Source organism: Neolamprologus multifasciatus, chromosome 14 (genome assembly GCF_963576455.1).
Source record: "Neolamprologus multifasciatus chromosome 14, fNeoMul1.2, whole genome shotgun sequence".
Taxonomy (NCBI): Eukaryota; Metazoa; Chordata; class Actinopteri; order Cichliformes; family Cichlidae; genus Neolamprologus; species Neolamprologus multifasciatus.
In genome coordinates, this window is record NC_140452.1 from 16,151,802 (window position 1) to 16,179,268 (window position 27,467).

At 43.8% G+C, this 27,467-nt stretch overlaps 2 protein-coding genes and 1 long non-coding RNA gene across 4 annotated transcripts in view; 2 read left to right on the top strand and 1 right to left on the bottom strand.

Moving 5' to 3' along the window:
• polr1g (RNA polymerase I subunit G) overlaps positions 1-27,467 on the bottom strand; it is a 224,515-nt gene that overhangs the window by 117,865 nt on the left and 79,183 nt on the right. The window lies entirely within an intron of this gene.
• Positions 1-27,467, top strand: part of nova2 (NOVA alternative splicing regulator 2) — a 92,424-nt gene that overhangs the window by 22,003 nt on the left and 42,954 nt on the right. The window lies entirely within an intron of this gene.
• LOC146503798 (uncharacterized) lies at positions 38-11,777 on the top strand. The gene is made up of 2 exons (XR_014868688.1): positions 38-9,531; positions 11,323-11,777. It is a non-coding gene; the product is annotated as an uncharacterized LOC146503798 (long non-coding RNA).

The following is a 27,467-nucleotide window of genomic DNA, read 5'->3' on the forward strand; positions in this document are numbered from 1 at the left end:
ATATATATATATATATATATATATATATATATATATATTTATTTAAAGGTAGATAGATAAAGATACATATATATAGAGAGATATGATTAATGAATTCAAGCCAGCAATAAAAAGAAAAGATCATGGTTAAAATGTATTCAAATGTTTATGTTTACTATGTTTCGTAGCTATTTTTTCTTGAATTCTACTGGTTGGTTAAGCATTACAAGTGTGTGCTGTTATGCTTGAGAAGTGATTGATTAATGATACAGAAATAGAGGCATGTAAACCAGAAAATGCAACATGGATGAATGGATGGATCTATTTACTCATCCATTTAGAAATGAAGTGTGTCTGATGGAATAGCTGGACAGCTGGATAGTGTAGTGGTAAGGCTAGACACCTTTGGAGTGGGAGTTGGAGGTTTGATTCCCTCCCGGTATCCAGTAAGGGCCGTTCTAAAACCAAGCCCTAGAATTGCGTGGCTACGCCTGCAGCTCAGACACACACGTTTCACTACACTGTGTATGTGACAAATGAAATTTGTATTTATTTAGATGCATCAGTAGAAAGTGTTGTGAACCATTAAGAAACCATTTTATTATTTCATGATGTTTAAACACATACACGATATATGAGTCTTTTTGCTTCGTGGCATCTGAGTGAGCCATTGAAACTGACAGAGAGTCTCGATGTTGTGAAATAGATTATTCATAAAAAAATGTCATTCTCCCTTTGCTCATGTGTTAACAGATCTTGTCTGTGTTTTTAAGTCCTCAGGGACAGTGGGGCCTTGACTGGGTTTACTTTGCATCCCCCATCAACAACACACATACATGCACATGCACAAACGCACGCAAACGCGCACACAACCCACCAGAGATCAGGATTACAGGATCAGGGGTGAAATTGTATTTGTCTAAACTCTTAATGCTGCCCTGAGGAGGGGGAGGGGGAGGACGCTGCGATCTGTGTGCGCATGTGTGCGTGTCTATATGTTTGTGTGTCTGCCCGCTGTGAGGTGTTGTTGTTGTTGTTTTGAGCTGGTGAAATCATAAAGTGGATTGCAGCATTCATGTTCTCCATACTAAACACTTGAACTGGGACACAAAGTGATTGTATTACACAGAAGTAATAAGAAGAATGTACGAGATGATTAAGAGTTATGCTACTAGAACTTTGGCTGCGTTTTCGGGGAAAATGTTGGCTCAGTTAAACACAGAAAAATCCAGGGCGTCCCATCTAATGCTCTAAATTACTCAGCCAAGGCCACAAACGTTCTATAACCCCAAACAAGTCGTCAGAGCAGCCGAAACCCAATCATAAAACATTACTTGTGCTTTATTTGCAAGATTGCATTGGTGAAAAACATTAAATGACATTAAGTGACAGTGAGAGGTTTACAAGTTGCACATTTTCAACATACATTTAGCTAATGATGATGAATATTCAGTGAAATATAACATGCATGTGTCTTTCTGTGGTTTCACTCCTTTGCTGCCCCCGCTTTGCATAACCTCAGAGCACGTGGAAAAACAGTGCTGGGTCAAAATTTAAATGCTTTCATATGTGTCCGTTTGAGATTTGAGTACCCAGTGGCAGGTTCGCAGGTATAGAACGGATGAAATATATTTTTATGACCCAAATTTATTACGACAATGTATATTTATCTGCTTAAAATAATATTAACAGTCAGGGATCCTGGAAGAAGTAAAATTACAACTAATGATAAAATGACCGTGCAGTCAAGCAAGGCATTAGCAGTGACACTAAACACTCCCAGCAACCTCCCAGTGTTGTGGTTGCACCCGTGGAGTTTCTGATGTAATCTCTAACCGAAAGCCAATCACAGCATGAAGTTTCTCGTCAGACTTGTCGGGCGCACAATATGTTGCATTTGAGTACTTTTCAGAGCTCCACTGTGGGAAGTGGTATTTAAACTGTCTGCTGCAAAGAAAATAACCATTTAAGAAAGAATATGAAGTAAACGTTTGTACAAAGAAGTCACCAGATGCACAACTTTCCGTGTTTTTAGTGGTGTGTGTTTTGCGCAGAGGTTTTGACCGGGACTCTCTTTAATTTAGAGAAAAGAAAGTTTTCAAATCAATAAAGCTTAAAATAAAAATATAAATTCATGTTCTAAGCTTTCATTGGTTTTTTGAAAACGCTGATTAACAACAGAAGAAAACAAATAAAAGCTTAAATGAAGCTGTGGAGCCTTGTTTTTTACTTTGAAATAAATGAAAAGGTTTTTGACTGTGGCTTTCAGTGTGATGCATTATGGAAATAACAGTCATTTATGCTGTGAATAGTTGTCCTTGTAAAGCTTAATTTAAGATCATCCTGTGCTCTGTCCAGCCCAGCTGCATTAACGCTCGTTTTTTCCCCCGCCGCTTTAAGCTCCACTGTGGTCTCCAAGTATTTATTTGGTTTGAAATTCAGCTCTCATTCTTGTTGTCTTGATGTGTGCGTTTAGGAGTGTTTGAATGTGTGTATCAGTTCAGTGTTTCGGGGGTCTGCAAACAAGCCACTGTTGTTTGACATCGGCACACGAGACTCCTGAAAGCTCTGCCAGCTCGAACAGATGCAAGGTGCAGGAGTCTCCGAGATTTATGCACACGCGCAGATGCACACGCATGAATTCACATGCACTAATACACAATGCATGCGCTTGGCATGCTGTAAAAAAAAAAAAAGAGTAGATAAATCCTACGAATATTTGCACCCTTGTACACAGGATGTGCATGAAAAATCGAGAAAAATATTTATAGCCATGCACACACTCCCAGATATACACACAGACATGCCTTCTAATCTCCTGGGAGAAAGCCAACAAGAACGGGATAGAAAGAGGGGAGGAAGGGAGACAAGTGAAAGACAGAAAAAGAAAGAAAGAGAGGGTTGTATGAGCCTTGGTCAGAAGGGGAGGAGAGGAGGACATGTGTGGATGTGTGCACGCGCACACACCCTTCCTCTGCTCTGAAGGGGGCATCTGTATGCAAATGAGACACGGTTCTTCCTGGGTGACAAATCAAAAGGCCCACCTGCTGCAAGGGCCCGTCTGTGTGTGTGTGTGTGTGTGTGTGTGTGTGTTGGGAATAACGCAGCCTGTCTAATGAACAGAGTTGAGAGTTACTGCTGTGTCTTGGCCAAAGCATCTCATTCCTCTCTTCTCACTCTTCAGAACACATTAGCAGCTCTCCTCCCCCCCACATATGCACACTCATATAGTACGTCCCACATGGAAAACCTGTTAGGGTTCACTGGGGAACTTCATTTCATTGTCCTGGAAAAACAATGAAAGAGCCACACAGACAAGTTTAAACTCTCTTGTGCCACCCAAATTTTAACATTTGTAATATTTTCAAAATAAAAGCTATTCCTGGATGTATCCATGTGCAGCGACAGTAAAAGAAAATAATAACAGCACAGTTAAAGTAATGTTAAGAATTCTGCCCGGGTCCCTATAGGAGTAAAATCTGCAGAGCAACATTTGATCCAGAAACGAGAAAACTGCAGACACAAACAAATATGAGTTTCTTTCCCAAATGAAATCATCAATTTGAACTAAAATAAATTACCTCAGGCTCTTTTTTTTATCGCAAAGCCATAACATTGTTTGGCAGCCTGTACACTACAGAGAGCACTGGGAGACATCTCAAGCAGGGCTGTGCAGATTAGAACTGCTGAAAGATGCAGTTAAGATAAAAACTTCAAAACTAAATTTGATTTTCACAGTAAATGGGTACATTTTTTTTTTAAATAAACGCCGTATTTGCCCCTTGGGGTAAATTCAGAATTTGTGGCACCAAAGCTAATGTGACAAGAGAAGATGCAGCACTGAGACTCAAAAGAAAAAAACAGCACTGGGCTAAAAATAGAAAACCTCACGAACAGCAGTGACAATACAAATCAACCTAACAGGAAGTAAACAAGCGAGCGTTCAATGAGAACTTAAAGGTGGGTCAAATTAGGGGAAGCACTGAAGCACATGTAGCTTCCTTCAAATATATTTTCTTAAGAACATTCAGATTAGAAAACTGTTCTCAAACACATGACCTTATCTTACTCTGCTCTCCTTTCCTCAGCCTACATTCCTACACCCTCTGTCCTCCAGCTCCTTCTCTCCCTCCATTCCCCCTTTTGATTCATGCATCCTTCGATCCAGCTTTATCTCACCCATCAGTCATTTCTCCCTTCCCCTCTATCTCGCTTTCTTTGCTTCCTCTCCCTCCTTCCTCTTCCCTTCCTTCCCTCCATCCCTCCCTTCATCCCATCTGGAGAATAATGCAGCAGCAGCACTTAAGCCGACGACCAATTAGCGAGGAGTAGCAGTACCGGAGGACGAGACAGGCCACCATTCATCCTTGCACACACGCCCGCACACACACACACAGAGCTCTATGCGACACACCATTCACTATGATGGCACAACAGATTTATTACATACCCATATAGTACAAGGCAGTGCCGCTTCCAAATATAGCTCCTCTCAGTCTTGCTCGCTCTTTTTATTTGTTACCCTCTCTCTCTTTCTATTTCCCGAGTTAACTGAAAACGGAAGGACACAACACTGTTTAATATTTAACTGTGCATCTGCACAAGTGCAATCTGCAAGAGAGCGATTAAAAGCAGCTCTTTCCATTTACATATGTTTTAGTAAAACTTTATCCTTCTACTAGACCTTTAAATCTATATGAGGACTCAAAAATGACTTTCATGAAACTAGGATGAAATTTATTTCACACAGATGATATGCAGCAGCATTCAACGTTTAGAAAAAAGTGGATTCATATGCTGTAGATTCTGTAGGAAAGAGACAAGACTTTTGATACCAGAGCTGGAATAGTCTTAGAGCAGGAACTTTTTCCTGTGTTAGTTAACAGTTACTGACAGATAGGATGGGAATCTTGGTCCCTGTCTTCTACACCAGCGGTCTCCAACCTTTTTTGCGCCACGGACCGACAATATTTTCATGGACTGGCCTTTAAGGTGTCGCGGATAAATACAACAAAATAAAACTAGTACCGGTACCCAAAAAAAGAAAATTTATTCATAACACACGTGAAAAGACCCAGGAAAACCGAGTAAACGATAAAAACGATAACAAAATAACGCTGAAAACCGATAAAAACCCTGAAAACTATACATTTCACACCTGAGCCTCAACTCTCGTGGCCCGGTACCAAACGACTCACGGACCGGTACCGGTCCGAGGCCCGGGGGTTGGGGACCGCTGTTCTACACCAGTGGTTATGTTGGCAGACTGTACGATGGGTTACCGAGCCCATTAATAATTGTTCAGTTACATATCAGCGCTGTGGATGCAGGAGGAACTTTCATTGCTACTGCTAAGTGCTGTCGGTCCTTAGATAAAACTTGTTCATCAGCAGCATCCGTTGGTGGATCGGTTTGTCCAGAGAACAAACAAAGCTGCGGCCGCTTTACATAAAATATTCATTCACAACACCTGTTTTATAATTAGAATCGACCCGCTTCGTTCCTTCTTCTCTGCTCTGCACTGAGCTATTGACTGGTCAGACGCAGAGACAAAGCTATGAAGACAAACTTAAAGGTTGAAATGAGTTAGTATTGATGCATCCAAAGCATCCCTGTGTCCTTTTGCGGTGTTAGTGCTGTAGTTCAGTTTTACAGCCTTCAGTCTGAGCATCTCGCAGTGTTACAGCAGGATGAAGTCACGATGTGGACATTAACCAGGTTTTTTTAAATGATTTTTGGAGCATCATATTCTGCAACATTTGTGTGTCTTGCAGAACTGGCCTGAGCTGGAAGGTTAAAAAATGAGAACATGATCTGGAACAGTTAACCAATAAATAACCTTTTTACAAGCAAGCCAAACCTTTCGTCAAGGCTTGTTTCAAAAGATTCAGTAATATTGATAATATATTTTTTGCATGCACATGAAACTAACTTTAAACAAATTTGATTTGATTTTTCTACAGAGGTCTGAGTCTTATTAATGCAGTTCTTTCCGAGCTGAAGGGAACTGGAACCACATTTGTTTTATGATTCGACTGCCAAAGTCGCTGACCTCAGTGTATGACAAACCACCAAAGCATCCAGTAAACGTGTCCGTTCTGAGCTCATTTGTCTTTTCAGATTTCACTTCTTACTGTGAAACACGAACCTATTTAATCAGAACAGATACAGAAACGCTTCAAAAATGTTGATTTATACCAGAGAAATGCGACTTCGAGAGTGTAAACACACTTCCACTTCGAGTGGACCTTTTTTCTGTTTGTGTGTGTTTGTCGACTGCGTATCTGTTTGCGTGGTACCCCTCCCACAGCAGAACACATTCCTGCTGCGGTGACTTAATTACCACGTATAACCCACTTCAATGAGCCTGATCTGAACCGAATCTGATTGTTAATGAGACGCCCCGAAGGACGGGGACCACATGTTTAGATTTGACTCACGTTCACACAACTGCAGAGGAGACGACCGAGCCGATTAGTTTCTCATTAGGCGCTGAGACGACACTGCAGCAACATTATGTCACATGTAAAAATGAACAGACCCTGATCCCCAGCTGATTATACGCTACGGCCACAAGTATGTTGACACTCCAGAATATTCTGTCAGAGTGAGAATGGAAAGCATAACAAATAATTGGATTTATGTCTAAATCTGGATTTATCTCAAACTTGTCTTCAGTCACTGTCAATCCATCGAACTCTGTGGCCCTTCTTGCTCATTTCCTCTCGGTCCTTTGCCCCCTGCAGTCTGTCTCTGCCACTGTCTGTCTCCTCTGTCTGTCCTCTGCCTCAGCGTGCCACCATTTTAGAGTGCCGTCTTTAATCCCACAGTAAGATTGTGATTTTCAGTATTTAATATCCCTCTCGAACATGCACATACACACACAAAACCGGCGCACATCTGTCGCAAAAGGCCACACGAGCTAACGCAACACCTAACACAGACACACACTGACACACACGGTGCATCCAGCCTTTATCAACATTACTGATTTCAGCACTCAAAGCCTCTTATGCAGCTCTAAGCTCTCAGACTGAGAGATGGAAAACTGCAATATTACAAATCACACACACAAACACGCACATGACTGATTTTCCTGTTTGTCGGCTATTTCCCTTCTTAATTAAGCGACTTATTCATTAGAAATGTCTTCTGCTTATCAGTTATAACGAGATGATTTCCACCAAATTAGATTCCTACTTTGGTTCCATCAGAATTTGTCAAATTACTGAGGAAAATTGACGCCAGTTAAAGCGTCTGCAGGCTGTCTGAGCTCGAGCTTCGCAGCCAATCAGCCTTAAATTTGTGTTCTGTCTTCATTCAGAAATAACAGCAGCTTTTTACTTTCTGGACTTACATGCTAGACCTAGCGACTGCAGACAAAAACTACCCATTTGGGAGAAAAGAACTGGCACTTTTACATCATAATCACACCAGTTATTGGAGATAATCTCACGTTTAGCTAAATGAGTTAGTGCTACAGGCTGCTTGTATTGGTTCAGTATTCTGTTTAATTTAATTATGGTTTCGTTTGAAGAGCTCCCTGATGCCACATGCTGAAAGTTTTCACTTCTTTTCAAAAGAAGTGCAAAGTAGAAAAGTAGCAAGTACTCAGTATCAAAAAATATGAGTCCTGCAGAATGCATATTGTATTAATCTGTAAATGTCAATAAATAGATATGAATAAATACATATTTACAGTAATTTGTTGGTGCAGAACATGACAAAGCAATAAAAATAATTAAGAATCCTGCTCAGTTGTAGCTGAGGATAGTGATAAAGAATTGAATGAAGAAAAAAAGCTGACGGCACCGTTTTTCTTTTTCATGTTTGTTTGTGCGTGACGTCAGTCAGCTGGCACACAGGCTGAGTAACACTTCTGTACCAGTCAGTGCCGTGCAGGCAGACGGACACGTGATCGTATCGGAGAACTCGCAGAAAGTTTGACTTCCATAAGTGGCAGAGATAAGTTTAGTGTAGGTACTAACTTCTTATTTAGGCATGTTTGAAGGTAAAAAACAAGATAATAATCTGCTTTAAATGCAGTGAATTGACTGAACTATTAGCTTACTATAATGTTAGTCTTATGATCTTTTACAGTTACAGTCTGTTCGTTTTTTGCACGTCATGCAACTTAATTTAATTTTTTACTTTTATGAATGAGAAATGATTTGTAGAGTCAATTTTGACCTTGCTGCACGTCACTAAAACCTTTAAGTAACTATTTATGTATATTCTTTGATTATCTGCTACATTTTAGAAATATGAATGAATTTCAATGAATTCCTTTTCTCTACTATACTTTGGAGTTGAGACGCTGTGCAGTTGAAAAGGTCAAATTAAAAGTGGTGGGAGCTTGTTGCTCTCCTCCAAAGTGCCTTTCTGAGTGTGTTTCTGTGTTCGGAGGCTCTGCTGGGAGCTGAACCCTGAACTCTGGCAGAATGAACATGAAGTCATGCAGAATGAGACCCATCAAACCTGAGCAGCGCTAATACCTCACTCTGTCAGCCACATCAAGCCAGCGGCCACATTTTCGCCTCCATATGTCGCTTTTTTCGTATGTTATGTCCAACGCGGCTTGGTGATTAACCAGAAAGGAAGGAAGCATTAATAATAATTTTTCAAGGTGAAGGTTTCTCTTCCCGTTTCCCGTGACTTTGACTTTCGGGGAGTAAATCTAATGTCATGGATAGGAGACCTGAAATGTTTACATGTGACCCAGTAACACACAGATGAGACAGGACAGGCGTACTGTAGCATGTAGAGTGATTGTCACATGGAGTACGGTTACCCTGAATCATACTGACAGCCCTCCTCCTTCACCCAATGACTCTGCAGCTCTGCAGCTCTGCAGTCACATCAGTCAGTACACTGCTGCCTGCAGACAGGCATGGCTAATCAATCTGCGCACCACATCAGCCACATACAGGGCTGAGGCAGGGTGTCGGAGTAAACTCACCTGCAGTGGACCTGTTTTGTTCTCAGATTTGTTTTTCTTCCCGACTATTTGTTTTCCCTTTCCTTTCCTATCTTTTCTGTATTTCTGTCTCCGCCTGTGATAGCTCGCAGGATTCAAAGCAGTGTGACTGATCATTAGAAATGAAGAAGCTGCTGATCGATATTGGTTTTTCCTCACCTCGGCGCTTTCTCCGTCTCTCCATTTGCTGTCTTTGTGTTTAGACTTTTAATAAGGGAGTGTTGAGGGTCCCAGCGAGGCCAACTGTAAATAGAACAGCAGGAATATGGCCGGCTTTACCCGCAGATCAATGCTGCAGTGGGAGTGCATGTGTTTGCATGTGTATGTGCAAGATTCTCAGCTCTCAACACTGTCTGTAAGTGTGGGGACTGCTCTTCAACCGGTGCGTGCGTGACGAGGAGTGAGAGAGCGTGCGTCCTTGGGAAGCGATGGGATAATGCATTCTGTCAGTGAAATATGACTGTCGTAAACCCCCTCAAACACTTTCAATGCCTCACTTCACTGCACAGTGGACACACACTCACAAGAACACACCCGCCTTTGGGATAATCACCATTTATCACCACCATCTCTGTGTGTGTGTGTGTGTGTTTACTTGCCTAAATCTCATTTCATTTACTTTTTTTTTTTTTTTTTTTTTTTTTTTTTTTTTTTTTTTTTTCGCCTGTCCCATTTGGTTCTTTAGCCGTCAGAATTGTTGTCTGAAGACCAACAAGGATACCCAATGGATTTATTTTGCCAAATGGATCATCATGGCATTGCCGTATTGGTCCATTTGATCGACCTTTGTTTTTATTATTTATTTTATTTTCAGTTGTTACAGACGGGACAGACATGAGTGAGGGATAGGAAAGGGAGAAAGAAAGAGGAAGGAAAAGAAAAACAGAAGGGGAGAGGGACAGTGAGAAAGGGGGGAAGAAAAAATATCTCCGGGATCACCTGTTGAGAGAAAAAGAATAGAAAACAAGCAAAAAAAACAAAACAAAGCAACATACTATACACAACACCATCGCATTAATCTAGCTAAGTGTAAACAGCAGTAAATACTAAATATTGAATGTTGTTGTGCAGCACGCAGGACAGACAGCGCACAATGTGCTTTGAAGTAGCAGCCAAGAAAGGTGTGATTTAAGTCTACGAACAGTGAACACCCATGTGCACACCTGTGTGGATCGGCGCGCTTGTATTCAAATGGTTTCCCCATGTAATGGTCTGCTAGAGGATGTAGAGAGCCATAGCCCCGTCCCCCAGGGCATGAAGCAGGCATGGAGGAGATCCAGGCCCCAGACATCCAGAGGCCCCAGAGTGCAAGAGCCCAAGGAGGACCACCGGAGGGGCATCCGTGCCACCTTCATGGGAAGGGCTGAGGATCCCCAGACGAGGGGTCACCCAGTAGCCACCGGGCAGGAGCTAGAGGGGGCTGCACCGGCGTGCCCGCCGGCTCCGCCGGCAGCCAGCTGTGCCAGAGTGAACCGAGCCGCAGGCACAGAGGCCGGAGGCCCGAGGGCCCCCCGCGCCCCGGAAGAGGCCTGACCGAGCAGCAGGCGCCAGGCCCCGCCAAGTAGCCACCGGGAGTGAGCCGGTACATACCCGAGCGCCCAGCCCCGGACACCAAGAACCAACAATGCACCGACCCCTGAGGGCATCAGTCACTGGCAGGGAGTGTGGTGAGGGGAGATAGGCCTCCACACTTTGGAGGGCCTTGGAGTTCCCAGAGAGGTGGAGTCTAAGACCCGACCTGACATATAGACACAGACAAACAGGCACACACAGACACAGACATGCATTCCCACCCTCATGCACACATATACAAACACTCAGCACTCGCCCAACGTAGGAATAAACGTAAATGGACATGTACACACAATCACACTCCCCAAACATACTCTATACCCCGGGTCCAGGTATCCTCACCCCCAGAGATGGAAACGGCACCCAGACCCAAGAGATATTACCCTTCCCTCCGGGGTGGAGGCAAGCAGACCGCCCCAGGCTCCGCAGCAGCAGGGAGGCCAATCGGACAGCCAGCATCTCTTCCCAGCCCCCCCGCCCCGATGGCTAGCAGAGAACGGGGGTGTGTTAAGACCCCATACCTCCCTCCTCCCGCTCAAGTGTAGTGTTGCTGCGTGTTGCTCTAAAGTGTATTTAAAACAAGGGAGAGCATGGTGCTGCTGCCAGAGAGCAGCAGGTGTTAGCACGGCCCCTCCCGAAAACCATCAATGTCTACATGGATTTAAAATTGAGAGGTGGGCACCGGCGCCAGAGGTAGGTTTGAATACACAGACCGTCTACTGGACGCCGTTAACGTACCCACCCTCAAGGCCCTATATATATATATATATGGGTGTGTGTTATGAGAGTGTAAGTAATGTGGATGTCTAAGTTGTGAGATAAAATTTCATTTACCTTTACACGGTCAGTGCAGAGACATGCCTTGAGTATCAGCTAACCAAAATTCTCTTAAAGGTAGGGCTGTGCGATATGAACAAAATCTCATATCCCGATATAAAAATTCTATCGTCCGATAACGATATAAATCACAAAAATGTAACATTTTCTGTAAATTCTGTGAATCTCGGCCAGCTTGTTTCCAGCTGCGCGTCATGTAGCTGGAGTTGAGTGTTTTAACCGATGCATGAAACGATAGATTTTTAGACATAAGTTGTAACGGCAGCCTGTTCTAACGTTTGAGTCTAAGGTTTATTTTTTAGCACCTGGCAGCTCTTTTTTTACTTCTCATCCGTAAATAATCTGCTCTTTCACGTGATTCAGTTTATTTTGAAAAGTCTCAACAGGATCTTGAGCTTTATTGTGAAAGGTTTATGTGGAACATAAACAAGCGGACACGCGAAGGTGTTACCGTCGTTGTTGCTAATGACAACGCATAAAAACAGGCGCTTATCCGTCTGTAGTGTGGTTATATTAAATATAAGAGAAAGAGAGAACTTTAAGAAATTAAAATAGCCACTACAGTGACCATCAAAAGGATGAAAAAATATTGCCGTAAACATTTTATTTTGCGACACCACGAAACAAACGATAGCGTAAAATGAAACGATAGACGTTTTTATATTGTCATCCGATATATATCGTTATATGAACAGCCCTACTTAAAGGGTTTGCAAAGTTACCTTCTCAGCCATGATAACTTTTAAACGTTTAATCCATAGTTAGATGTAACAGTTTTTTAGCTCCATTTTATTTGGAATAAAGAGATGAAATTCATGAGATGCAGAGGTTGGGCTGAGATGGTTATTGACAAGTTTCCACCTGCAGGAAATCAGATTTAAGCATCTGAAAAGCTAAAGATATTTGGCGTGCTGGCACGTGCTACAAAAGCTTCTTCAGGTAAACAGAGCACTATTAGAAAAAAAAAGTTGCACTTGTCCTGCTACTAAATAGTTAATTTTTCTTCCAAATTATACTCTAAAATGTTTATATTGTATTTTCCTTCTAACTGTATTAAACCCAGCAAATTTATTGGCTCTATTTCTTCATCTCGCCCCATAAATCATAGTCCACCCCCCCACCCTCCTCTGTTTGAGAGCCATTGTGATGAATGGGATTCACTTGGATTCACATTTATAAGCCTCGTACTTTAATATTAGATACACAGAGACGGGCTCTGGGCTACCTTCAGGGCACATGCTCGCAACCAAACAGTAACAATCATTTATTTTCTTCAAGACAATCCTGAATAAAATGGGGAACTAATTTTATTTTGTCCTCATGTGACAAAAAAAAAAGCTCACACTTCACTGGACTAAAGGGTTTGTTTGTTTTCATATTTGGCAGCTGTTCACGGCCTCACTTACAATAAATGAAGAATTCCCAAATCACCAGTTTTGCAAGCAAAACAATATCAGTTTTTCTGATATTATTATTACAATGTTTGTTAGATTTGTGTTGTTCGGAATTCTTGGCATGAATGCCAATGCCTGAAACATCAGGGATTGCGTTCTGGAGACATCTTGAAGTGATATGACGACGATCTGATGTGGAGCAGTTTGGAGTGTGAAATGAATTTTTTTTCCTTATGAAATGGAGAGGAGGAGGATGAGGAGGAGGAATGGGAGGGGATGTGAAGATATCCTGTGCAGGGCTGAAGTGAGACTTGAGCATTGTGTGCATGTGCACGAGTTAAAGCGATTCCACCTGCCACTCACGGCATCATGGCGCCCTGCAGCCGCTCAAACTGCAGCGTCATTGTTTAAGGCTCTTCCTGCTTCTGCCGTGCCCAGCTGAGGTGCATCTCTCCGGGTGAGGGAGCCACCGCCGCTCTGAGGCTCCACTGAGGCCATAGACAGCAGGACTTCTGGTCGAAGCTGTTAAATTCATTTTACAGTGATGCACTTGATCCGCATCCAGGTATGTTTAAGATGTGGAGAAAGTGGCTCCTGACAGCTAGTTCAAAGAGATTTTTCCATACATATTGTTTCAGCAGGTCAATCTTAATCTGGTTTAGCAGGGACTTTTACCAGTAAAATTGCAGTTACTTACAGTTGTTTAATAATCAGAATAACTATAATCTGATTACAGCTAAATATTTAGGTCATAAAAAGTTTTTTACAGGGATTTCCTTGTTGTTGTAGATTATCACTGCTATTTTATTTGATTATAGACAGACTATAGTTTAAATGAAAACAATAAATATTTGTGAAAAATGTAAGTTCAGCCTGTTTATAAATATCTTCATACTTAGTTTAACATGAGCAGCTTTTTCTAGCTTATCTTTAATGGCTAATTCTTATTTCCCTTTGTTTCTCTAACGACCGCAGTTTCCCACAACAATCATTAATGATTGATGTGATCCGATCTAATGATCAGACTAAATGATCGTCAGTAAGAAATGTGCATCTGTTTGGGAAATAATGTGAAGCACTACTTCTTATGTAGTTTTTTTTATTATTCCTTTCCTTCCCGTGTGTGTCTGCACTGGTCCAGCTGTGTCAGTGTGTGCAACACACTGTAGAGCCCAGTCAGCGCACAAAGAGAAAGGGGCTGTGAGAGGGGGTGTGGAAGCAAAAGAGAGAGTGAAATTAAAAAAGAGAAAGGAGAGGGCAGAAGGAGGAGGAACAGTTCAGTGTGCAGAGGTTTGTATGAGCTCTGAGGGTTTCCAACTGTCACAGACAATAGTTGGAGGCAAGGCGCTCTGTATGACAATAGGCTCTTTGACCTCGGTCAAGCTCGCAGGGGGGGGCGGGGGGGGTGGACGACAGTGTGAGGAGGAGGAGGGAGGGTGTCCCATCTGTCTCAGAGGAGAGAGTGTGTACATCTGTACTCTGCGCTGTGTGGGCAAAACTGTGTATGCTTGAGTAGCGCATTTACATATTTCTCTTCATGTCTTTGGGCACTTATTCTGCATTTCAGTGTTTCAGAAAGCGAAGGCATCTACGTTACAGACCAAGTGTCAGCTTGAGTTTTGTTGTGTTCCTCAAGTTTCTGTGCTCTTTCGTGCAAATCTTTTCTAAAAATTCACTTTTCTGTCTCGAGATGCCTTTCGGTCAACAGATTTTTGAATTTATCCACAATACGTTGGCTTCAAAATGCAGTGTAATACGTTACCGTACAGAACACATGAGTACTGTGAAGAAGAAAACGCAAATTTATCAGGAAGTCCTACTGACATCACAATCCCAAAACATTTCATATTAAGAGCAAGCTGCTATACGTTTTTACAGATTAATGCAGTATTTTTTTCGTTTTCTTTTTAGCATGGACATATAAACACAGGAATGTAAATGTTGAATTTTAAGTTATTTATTTAATTAAAGCTGCTTGCACATGCACAGTTGAGATATACTTCAGCCTTTGTGCGACCCCAAACTGGATAACAAATTTAGACGTTGATTCTCGTGAATCTGTGATGTGGTTTCTGGAGCTTGTGTAACGAGTGCAGAGCATTCGTCTTCAGGGTAAAATGATGAACACAGCAGCATTCCCAGAACTCTGTGGTGCAATGAGCAGGGAAAATATGAAAGAAGTTGATGTCTTGTCATAGTTAAAAAACAAAAAAAGAGGAACTTGTATTCAGGGTGAGCCCATGCTGTTATAATTAACAGCAGTAAACTGTTTACGAACATTACTGTAGGAACACTAAAATGACAGTACGATGGAAACTAGTTGTATATTTTTCCAGTAAGAAACTGTTACTTTCTCTCACCATATTTGCAGCATAACTCCATAAATATGTTTTTAACTGTGATTAACAGTACAGTGTCATTACTATTTTACTGCATTATATCATGACGATTTGTAATAAAATAGCAGCTGCGCTTATCTTTTCAAGCTACATGAGGGAAATTGTTTTCTTTTAACCCATAGGAAGACAGGCAGATGTTGTTTAAGTGGTTTTAACATGACCCATAACAACCCTTCAGAATATTCCGTGACCCTCTGGTGGGTTTGTGACCCAGACTTTGAAAAACAAAGCCTCCGGCTGAGTTTAAGTCAGCAGACATCAACTGATGGATGTCTCTGTGTTTCTCTTTCCTGTCACCCAGCTTCTCATGTCTGTCAGTTCTTATGAAAAAACCCTTCTGTGTGAGGAGCTTGGCTCAGCAACATGACTTGGGCCTCTTCATAAAACATCTTTATCATGTGGGGAGACAGCACGCACACAAACACGTTGCAATTTCAGCTCGTTTGGCTGCAGAATATTGCCTCCTCTTTCACTCTCTCTATCCCCATAAATAGCAGACATAGCTCGATTTGTCTCTGTGTCACCATGGTGTTTCGCTGCTATGACCATAGCACCAGGCCTCAGTGTGTGTCTGTTTGATGCAGGTTTGCAGAGGTGCAGCACACCAGCTACCACACACACACACACACACACACACACACACGCACACTCCCACCCCCACCCCCACCCCCATTGGACAAAGCAGAGGATTGTGGGTCTGCACACCCGTTGCCTTGGTGATGAGAATCAAAGTGACAGCTCTCCTAGAGGAGGAGTACCCCCTCCTCCTCCCGCACCCCTCCTTCACGCGCTCCCTCTCTGCTCCTCCAGCAGGTGTAAGAGCGAGAGAGACAGAGAGATGTCTTTCTTCCCGTCTTGGTCGCCTTCCAGATCCTCTCGCCTTCTGTCCTTGAGAGTCGCTGAAATAAGCAGCGCTCGCCGGTAGGAAGTTCAGGGTGTAATTTGTGTGTCAGCTTTTAATAACATCATAAATTGTGTATGCAGCGGAACATCGAGTAAAGCTTTTCTGGACGAGCTGCTCACGGGGCCTCGTGAGATGTTTTTATTTAAGAGAACTACGAGACAATCCGGAGATCGTTCGGTGAAAACTAAAAAAAGTCGGCAAAAATGTCATTTTGATTCGGTAAGTGAAATATTTCAAAGGCCGTGCAGATCAAACACATTCACAAAACACGCAGCGACAAATTCTCTCTCTCCTGATTGGCTCTTCACAACAATGACACTTAGCGTTGGTGGTAGCCATAGCAACATCCCTCTAGTTGCACAAAGGGGTCAGATCTAAAAGGTCTAAATCTGCTAATGTCTCTGAGTACCTCTCGCATGCACTCTCAGCAACACAGATGTGCGTGTGTATGTGTGTGTGTGCACTTAAAGGAGCAAGGTTCCTTCACTATAGAGTGTTGTTTTGTGTGGGAGTGGCATTTTCTTTAAGGAGGAGGAAGGTGAGCGTGGCAAACAAAGAGCCTCATTGATGACAGAGAGTAAGAGAGTGAACCAGTTGTGAAATCGCTTTTTTTTTTCTTCTTTACAGACCTACAATCTCTGGCAGAGGGACAAAGGTAGCCCTCTGGGACCCCTTAACCCCTCACACACACACACACACACACATCTCTCCCTCACAAAAGAGCTGGCTCCACAGCTGCCTCGAGTCCCCCATCCCTCCCCACTTCCATTATTTTTAATCCCCCAGTGAAAGCTCCCCCAATTTCTTCCCCTTTCCCAACACCCGAGCCCCACCCCCTCGCTTTCACACAACACACATACACCCCCCCATCGCCACCGTCACCCTCTTCGCCCCGCACGACAGCCCCCCACCCCTCTCTCCCAGTCTGAGGTCTCACAAAGTCGTCAGCTGTTATATCGTCTCTCTGACACGCTGGCTGGACTCTCACTTTAATTACGAACCCCTGAGCCTGATTATGGTGCGGGTACATGTGGCCTCTCCAGTAACCAGCGCGTACCAACCAGGGTTCAGTGGTGTGCACGTGACTGGTTGATGGGGTTGATGAACTTTGACCCAGCAGTGACGACAGGTTGATGATTACCCTGTCCACCATCTGATGGTCTCTTACATATTTTCTGCTTTGTTTTGTTGATTCTGCCTTTTAATTCGCCATCTTTTTTGCCATGAATGTCAACTAATAAGCTGCTTTGAATGCAACCTTTGTTTCTTTCGACAGTTAATGAAAAAAAGATAAAACAATTGCACAACAAACTGTACTTTGGCAATCAGTTGCTCATTATTTTAACACAACTGATGACAAGAGCGCAACAAAAGAGAATAATTTGACCTCTTTTCTGCACAATTGTTACCTTCAATCATCGTATTTATTCGCAGCCTCGGTGTTTCCCAGCAATTATCAAATCTTTCACATGTGTCCTCTCATCAATAAACTTGAGCTGCGCTCCATAAAACTCCTACTTTCATCTGCCTCCAGCCTCTAGCCGTCTGTTGTTGTAAATCATACAACCGTGTTCCATATGGTTGTCATTAATAAAGATGAGGTCACACTTCCAGTCAGACCTCACCCTCCACGCTCACACGCACACTGAAGCTCAAACAACATTTCGTTGCACTCGCGCGCACGCTCACGGGTGCGCAGCCACTCGCAGCCACATTGATCCTCTGCAGAGAGGGTGGCCTATAGAAAGCTGGAGAGAGGGAGCTAATTAGTGTTTTAGCTGATTGCTAATTGCCACTTTCTTCCGCCTACTTACGAACAACGTAAGTAAAGGAGAAGTAGAGAGAGGAAGCAGAGGGATGTTTTTTTTTTACTTCTGCTACTATCAGAAACTTGTTCATTTACTTCTAATTGCTCGTGTCCATCGTATCTTCATCGAGTACGCCCTCGTTTCTCTCCTCTTCTTTTAAGTTGAAACAAGGTTTCAGAATTATTCACCTCATTAATTCCCATAAAAGTTTATGGTTAACTGTAACTCTGTCCAACAGGGATGGCTCAGTAGCACTTTTTCCATGTCTGATACTGATACTGTGTGTCTGCCGATACCAGTTCCAGGCTTATTCCATCTTTTTCTTCCAACAATCAACTAAGATGCTAATAATACATTAGCTTGACACGCGTCAGGACTCCAGGTGTCATTTGTCATACTAACCACTCATGACACATCTGTCTTTACAGCATGTGGCGCTAAGTTTGGTATGCATTCACATAATAGATTTGGCTTATGGATCATGGGTAATGTGTAGTTTAATTAAGAGAAGGGTGACATTTTTACAGAAGATCTCTCTTAACCAATTCACCGGACAATTATATCCACGCTCTTTGGTTCTGTCCACCAGTTCAGAAGTTTTGGCGCGAGATATGTGAAGACTTATCAAAGTGTCTGAAATGTAACATTCCAACTTCCCCCTTAGTGTGTTTGTTGGGCAGCTTAGATAATGTCACTTCAGAAAAGAATATAGCCCATATGGTTTTCACTGCCCTATGCATAGCCAAGAAAACAGTCCTCATGAACTGGAAAAATAAAAACAATCTTAATTCTAACCAATATAGAAATTATCTATTAGATTACATTAGTCTTGATACAGCCTCTGCCACCACATCAGATCAATTGCTCTGGACTCCTTTGATCACCTCCATCACCTAGTGGGGGTGGGGGGTCATATTTTGGTCTCGCCTTCACTGTTGTGATTGGTGTGGGGGTAGGGTCGGGCTTAGGGCGTCAGGCGGTTCCCCGGGAGCATCTTCCTTGGGGGGCTCAACCCGGGGTAGCGGTCATGGCCAATTAGGGGCTCTGTTGGCTCTTAGGTGGCGGCTTCCTCGTGGCTACGTGCAGCGGGGCTAGGGGAGGGTCTGTGCTGACGGACGGGGGTTACTGACCTGGTAGCCTGGCTGCCCCTGGGTGGGTCCGGGACGGGCGTGAGGTTCTGGGGGCGCTCCGGCTCTGGCCTGGGGCCCTGGCCGGGCCTCGGGGGCCTGGGTCCTGGTTGGTGTGTTGCCGGGGTTGTGGGCCGGTGGGTATATGGGGGCCCGCCACTGGCGCAGGGTGCCGCCGGTGCGCCGAGCCACCTGGGGGGCTCTTCAACTGGTGGGGGGGGGGTTGTCACATCTTGCAGGAGCTTTCCTCTCTCAGGAACTCTCTCTGCAAGAGGGGGAGATACAGGAGAGGTGGAGGAAGATCTCAGCCTGGGCGTCTATTGTCTTATGTAGTCTGGAAGATGAGTGGATGATGGGGTGGGTGTAGTTTTCTCTGTTGTGGGGTTGGGTGGACTGCCCCGGGCTCTGTGGGGCCGGGCGGCGCCGCTGCACTGGTCCCCGGTTCGGATGGGCCTGGGCCCCCCTTCCCTGGCGGGTCGCGGAGTATGGGGGTGCCTACTGGGGTCAGCGGGGGAGCTGGCCCCAGGGAGGGGTCACTTGCCCCTCCCTTCCTTCCCTCCCCATCTCCAGCTGCCTCCCTCTTCCCGCTCCACCACAACCACCCACACATGCAGGGCCTTGGAGTAGGGGTGTGTCACCAGGGTGCAGAGGAGGTAACCCCCCCCCCCCCTCTGTCCCCTTCTGGCTGCCTCTGCCTCAATTTTATCCCGCAACTTAGACATTCACATTACTCACACTCTCATTACACATACATATAGGATCTTGGGGGTGGGCACGCTACACGGAATCCCAATTACCATCAGGGTGTACACCTCACCCCCGGCGTCGTTGCCCACCTCTCAATTTTAAATACACGTAGACATTGAGGGCTAGCAGGAGGGACTATGCGCTTACCTGCTGCTCTCTGGCAGGTAGCTCCATGCCCTCCTGGGTTTTAAATGCACCTTAGAACACACATACATCAACACTACAATGAGCGGGTGGAGGGAGGTTAGGAGTCTTCTCTCACCCTCGTTCTCTGCTTCCTGCTGGAGCAGGGGGGCTAGGAGGAGGAGTTGGCCGTCCGACTGGGGTCCGGAATGTGGGGCCTCCCTGCTGCTGCGGAGTCGGGGCGGTCTGCTTCTCCCCACCGCAGGGAAAAGGGTAACACAACCTGGGTCTGGGTGCAGTTCCCCCCTCCAGGGGCAAGGGTACCTAGACCCGGTTCGTAGAGTACGCTTGGGGAGTGTGATTGTGTGTACAGCGTCTCTTTATGTCTGTCTCCACGTTGGTTGAGTGTGGAGTAAGTGCATATGAGAGCATGAGGGTGGGAATGGATGTTTGTATCTGTGTGTGCCTGTATGTCTGTGTCTATATGTCAGGTTGGGTATCAGATGCCACCTCTCTGAGGACAGCTCAGGCCCTCCAAGGTTTGGAGGCCTATCTCCCCCCACCACTTCCCCTGCCGGGGGCGGACTCCCTCAGACATCGGTGCGTTGGTGGTTCTTTGTGTCCGGGGGTGGGCGTCCGGGTACACACCGGCTCACTCCTTGGCGGCTGCTTATCGGGGCCTGGAGCCTGGGGCTCGCTTGGGCCACCTCGGAGGTGGGGTGCCCCCGGCCTCTCGGCCTGGGGCTCGGTCACTCAGGCACAGCTGGCTGCCGGCGGAGCTCACGGGCACGTCACTGCAGCCCCCCCTGGCTTCTGCTCCGTGGCTGCTGGGTGACCCCTCATCTGGGACTCTCCTCGGCTCTTTCTGGGACAGTGGCGCGGCTGCCCCTCTGTTGGTCTTCCTTGGTCTCTTGTGTTCTGGGGGCCTCTGGATGTCTGGAGTTTTGATCTCCTCCATACCTGCTTCATGCCCTGGAGGACGGGGCAGTGGCCCCCCACACCCTCTAGCAGATCATTACATGAGGGAACCTTTTAAGAAAACAAGCGCGTCCATGCTCACAGGTGTACACACGGGTGATCACACACACAAACTACACCCTTTTTGGCTCCTACCTCAATGCACACTGTGCTGTCGATCTTACGTGCTGCACAATAATGTTTAATATTTAGTAGTTACTGTCATATTCCCATATATCATTGTGATGTGGTTTATTGTATTACTCTCGTTTTCTTCTGCTTGTTTTCTTTTTTCTTTCTCAACAGGTGATCCAGGTGATCGATATATGTATTTATTTTTTTATTTATTTATTTTTTTTCTTCTGCTTATTCTGTTGGTTTTTGTTTTTTGCCCTTCTCCCCCGTCCCTCTTCTCAACTGTCTTTCTTTCCCTCTTTCTTTCTCCCTTTTCTTTCCCCCAGTCAAATCTGTCCCGTATTCAGCAAGTGAAAATAAAATAAAGAATAAAAGGTGAATCAAATGGACCATTACGGCAAAGCTGGGATGGTCAATTTGGTAAAGAAAAACCGTTGGGCATCTTTCTTCGCCTTTAGACAATAATTCTGATGGCAAAAGAGCCAAACGGGACAGGCAAGAAAAAAAAAAAAAAAAAAAAAAAAAAAAAAAAAAGAAGATCTCTCTTAAGCCATCTCAAATTCAAATGCAAATTTTATTTGTCACACACACACAACCATACACAGTATGACATGGGGGTGAAATGCTTGTAGCTGTACAATGCCCGACCATTAAATGACAGAAAAAAAGTTTTACAGTATTTACAATTTACAGGTTACTACAAAATTTACAAATTAACTTAGGAATCTACAGTAAAAAATGTGCAAACAGCAGAAAGAGATTATAAAGATTATAAATTATAGGAAATGTGTGGTGATGTGATGTGTGTGAGAGTCCAGTCCTACACCTGGTTCAGGGCCCAAATAGCCTGGGGGAAGAAGCTCATCTACATGAATAAGCACCAGTACAGACCAGTGGAGATTTGAACCAGTGTTCATGTAATTACATATTACATGGGTTACATATCTGCATCAGCCTAAAACATTGTGGTTTGCCCTACATGAGACAAAATTCCTCTTACCAGCATAATAAAATCTTATTCCCAACTGTTCTCAATAAGTGTTTTGGACAGACATCGTGAAAAGGTGGCAGCGCTTATTATTCTCTATTTCTCCTCATTAAACCAGATGAAATTGAAAGGAGCTTAAATTAGCAGGAGCTTTCAGTGGCTGGAGTCCATTGTGTTTTTGCCAATCAACACTATTCTTGGTGATATGAGATGACATGGGATAGAAGTCAATAAACAATTTTTCTTGGCCAGCGCTCTCACTGATGGTCCACACTTTGGCTCCGTTTCTTCTGCTCACTCAAAGGATGCAACCTGACTTCTGCTCAGACGTTGATCAAATTTCTCAAAGCGTAAAAGCTGGGTTAGAGTTACCGTACGAGCCCTCCTCCCGAGCCAGAGAGTTTTATTTGTTTTTCCAATGTGGATTTATGTCATGTTGGAAGGGGAGCGTGCATTTGAGTGCAAAATCTCGGGCAGTTTGAGTAGCAGTGCATGCAGGGACGAGCTGGAGCAGAGAGTTCAAGCATAGTTGAGGATGTTTTAGTGTGTGAGACTTTTGCACAGTTTTCACTTTCTCAGGCTACGTGTCCACAGTGTAGAGCCAAGTCCCAGCTCGCACATTCACAAACACTCATGCACGGGCATACATGATGTCAGACGCACAAAGACATACTCAGACGCATGCACACATGCTCTCACACACTGAAGTCCCAGCTGTAACAAATGGGGACCAGATTGTGTGTGACGATGATGATGTAAAAGACCAGGCATGCTGGTCTCCATGGTTGATGAGCTTTGTTGAGTAAATGTTCAGTGTGTGTGTGTGGGGTCAAACCCTGGTCCACGTGCCATGAGCTATTAAATGGCTCTCGTCGTTTCCCTGTAGGATTCATCATGTGGTGCTGCAGTCAATCAGAAACATGCATGTGTGGGTTGATAGAATAGCTTTACTTCATTGTACCTATTTGTTCATTTCGTGTTTGCTAATGCTTGTTTATGTTTCACAAAGATGATTACGTAGAAGCTCGTTTGATTTGTGTTTTTCACTTCTGATCGGAGGAACAAAAAAACTTTCCTCTGCTCTTTTCACGATGGGCTCGAGCAGCAGCCTCCAGGGCTGAGAAACGAAGCCAATACCCGAGTGCCAAAAACTGCAGTTCCTCAAATGCCCACTTGAGGCAACCTTTAGTAAAACTCATAGGCCTTTAAACAAAAAATAAACATTTTTACAACCTTGTTAAAAAACAGCTTTGGTCTTGTTAATTTTGTTTGTACTCCTTCACTGTAACTGTACAAAGATTCATTTTGTTTATAAGGCAACTGAGTTTTTTTAAATACCAAAGTTTGCATTAAGAGAAGTCGGGCAGGGAGTAGCTCTAGGACTGTACTACAACAATCAGCTAACTCGAGTCACTTAAATGAACTTCTCAACCATGTTTGTGCTTTTTTAAAGGATTTTTAATGCTGTTACCTGAAGAATAATGGCTTGCTATGAGGTTAATTGTACTAAACAGAGGTCAAAAAGCCTCCAGTTCTGTTTTGGTCATTGAAATTCTAGCATTAAGATATATGGCACTAATTATCAGGGATCTGTGTGAGTCTAAAAATGTGAGTCCACAAACCAAATTCCATCTTTTGACGAATATGTTTTTTGTGACCGATATCATGTCATGTAAGGTTAAACATATCAGACTTTTACAAATTTACGCTGTTGCTACAAAACAATGTGCTTTTGTTAAATCCACGGTCTTTCACTTATTGATCCTTTTAGATACTTAAAACCTTTTTGGTATATCTTAAAGACTAAAACTGCATTACAGTGTTTATAAAGTATGGAAATTGTGCCACTCATCATTTTTAGACAATTAGAGGATCATCAGGGGGTCATTTTGTCCCTCTGTGGGGGGACACTCCCACTAGGTTTAAATCTGGGACTCCCCACCATTTGACCTTAGAACTGAAGAAGCTTCTCGGATGAGAGGTGAAACGTCTTCAAGCAACTTAAAGAAGTCCAGATGCTTTTCTTTGCAAGCTCCTTTGACTATGATGACCTGTATGACTGAGAACCTTCACAGACACACTCATCATTTTGTTTCTTAGGTCTAGCCACCAGAGTAAAAAGTTTTCTTTCAGTATTACTATAAAGTTTGGTAAAACTTAATAAGCAGAGCAGGAAACTAACATTACAGAGCTCCATTAGCTGACTGCATGGCAAATGTGATGTCAAGACATCGGTCTTTGGTGCTAAAGAGAGAGCGGATTGTATGAAGGCTCGAATTCAAACACCTGATTCTCTGCAAAGTTGTGAAAATGCTGATAAAGTGAGACAAGTATTCTCATAATGTTTGTCTCAGCTCGGCTCCAAAGATACTCTGAGTGACATCTACTTTATCTGTGCATATGTGTGTGCATGTGTGTGTGTTTCCAAGGAGCATGAGTCAGAAGACAAAGGGTGTGTTCAACTGAGAGACAGTGGAAGGAAATGAGAGGAAGTATTAGGAATGTGGGGGGAAAGGAGAGAGGAATACAGTATATATATGCAGGATTCATATAGCAAGAGCTGTAAAAAAATATACATCAAAAAGTGGTTGTGTTTCACTTTGAGTTACTGCTGCGTCTTTAAAGATAACAAATGACTGAATGAAGGCAGGATGAGAAAAATATTTTTAGATATTTCATAAGATATTATGTTAGTGCATTGTGAGATTATTACACGTCATAGACTTCTGGTTTTTTTTTTTCTTCCAATAAGAGCTTTTCTGACCACATTATGCTTAAGTTTACCCTCCAAGGATTGGGACAGTAAATATAGTGCAGTGTAGAGGAGATAAGGGGTGATATGGGGTCACAGTTCCCAGGTTTTTTTCAAAGGTAATGCTCCAAGTACTTTTGAAATTAGTACAGTATGCACTAAGAACGTTGCCAGCATGTTTCATTTTGCCTCTGAGGAATGCTTTTAGGATCTATAGTTGAATCTGTAAATCATCCTTCTAGTGTGCGAGAGGTCTCAGAGAGAGAGATAGTGTTTTTAGTGTGTGCGTGTGTGTGTGTGTGTGTGTGTGTGTGGGGAGGGGGGGGGTGAGAAAGAGAGGGAGAAAAAGAGGCTGACAGCAGAGTTGGGGCAGCTGACGGGGTAACGGGGCAGTTGTAGTCACATGGGGAGTAGAGATGGATTTGGGGGGATTTGAGGCTATTAAAGGGTGGGGACAAGGAGGCTTAGGCCAGCTGACACTGTCCACATCACAGATAGATGCACACGCACACTCAAAATAATGACAGTAAAAAATGAGCACGCTGCCTGGCTCCAAACACTAAGAAAACACACATGCACTGTGCACATACACACAACAAACAGCACGTGCACACTTGAGCAGAGGCTACAGACGCCTGTTTAGTTAACTTTGAGGTCTTGGGACACAAGGCAGCATGGGTAAAAGAGTGGAAGGAGGGTGTGGGTGTGTGTTTTGGGAAGGGAGACAGGTGTGGCTCTATCAAGGCAGTTGTGCGACACCAGATACCAACAGTGGAGATAACACTCAACAAGTTGGAGAAAGAGAGGCGAAGTGTGCATCTGTGTAACTCTGTGTGTGTTTGAGAGGAAAGAGAGGCAGAGAGAGAGCATGAATGTGATGCCAGAAAAGGGGGCAAACATGAACATCAAGCTGTGCATAGGGTCAGTGTGTTAACTGGTGAGCAATGATTTCATCTCCACTCACGCCGACGCAAATCCATGCTGATGAGCAAGGCATCAGCTTGACTGCAGGTTGATTTTTAAAAATTCATATATTCTTTTTACTGAGAATTGTCATCAAAAATCTTTAGGAACTCGTGAACTTTGCATTTATGTCTACTGTTCCATTCTCAGCAACTTGATTTGGTAAGTCATCTAGTTACAGCAGATCAGATAAGATCATCAGCACAGTGAGTGACGTGTTGCAAATTTGGTAAAAAAAACAAAAAGTTTAAGCTCCTGATGTGGTCAACACAGAGGAAGAAAGCAGACTCAAAGAATGAAAGAAGAAGAGGACAAGAGAAAGAAAACGTACTGACTCAGAGCGAAAGGCTCAGAATGAGAGAAAGGAAAATCTCTCGCTCTCTCGTTATGACACTTCATTATAACAACGGTCACTTAGTGTGTGTGTTTGAGAAAGATGTCTGCATTTCTGCTTATGCGTCTGCATCTGTGTGTGTGTGTGTGTGTGATGTGTGTGTGAGGTGAGAGTAAAATCAGAACAGTGTTGAACTCGTTTGGGTGGACCAAGAATTCACACGAGGTCCAGTTACGGCGCAGGCCCTCCGAGGACACAAACGAGCTGTGTGTGTGTGAAAGACAGATGAGTATGCGAGTGATTAGGTGTGTATATATAGCTGTCTGTGGTTACATAGTGAGAGGTGTGACTTTCTAGAGAGCTGGATAGCTGAGCTAACTGTATATAGTGTGTGTGTGTATCTGCGTTCTTTCCACAAGTGTGTAAGTGTGTGGAAGGGTTCCTGCAATGTCACTATTTAATGACAAGGGACAGGAATACGTGAGTCTGTTTGGTCTATGGGGAAGACCCAGTGGAACACATTTCTACAGCTGTCCCGCTGCTTGCGTCGATGCCAATGCCATCACTTCCTGTGTGATCTGTATCCTGTTTGATATTTAGTTTCACCTGCTCATCGAAAAACATTAATAGAATTTCTACATTCACCCGTTGGAGGCAAATCACTGACCATACAGCCAGAAAACAGCCACGTGATCCAATTTTATTTTCTTACATTTCCACCAAACAGCAAAGGAATTTTCCTGAGTCACATGAACCTTAGTGGGTGTGCCTGACTACCTTTTCTCCCCACTTTACAACGTCAGTCCACATTATTTTTGTTTCTTCAGATCAAGTATCCCCATATCCTCCTTAAAGTTTATCATGTAATGCATTCCCTTTTTTAATCTTTCTTCAGGATCGTCTTTATGTCAGTCAACAGCCACTGGACTTTCATGCTGACATGTCCCTGCTGCGAAAACGTCACGTTAAATTATCAAGTGACAAAGGTGTAATAATGGTGGTGGCTTAGGTGTTCATTTCATGAAATCACACATTAGTTAGTGAAGTCCTGCCTGGAAGTTTTGACCATCAAAATCTTAGATTAATGTATCCAGATGTGACAAGCAAGGAGCTGATCTGGCCGAGAAACAGTGCTCGTGTGCTACTTTTCGACTCTAATGGTGACCTTAACCTGAAAAACGAACTCCCAAGGTAAGAGATCATGGAAACCAAGAGTCAGCTGCAGCTCTTTCTGCAGCCAGAGGAGTCGCCCTCTGCTGGCCATAAGAATTACATTTCTGTGCCAATGCACTTGCACACAGGCTTCACTTTTCAGACCTGTTCACCTGGGTGTGTGACTGAGATCTGTGATTTTCATCAAATGGTCCATGTAGTGTTGACTGCACGATTGCACCTCCTGCTGATCCAATTGAGTTCATACTCTTCTAATTTCTGTCATTAATGAAACCTGAGATCCTCCCTGCTTTTCTGT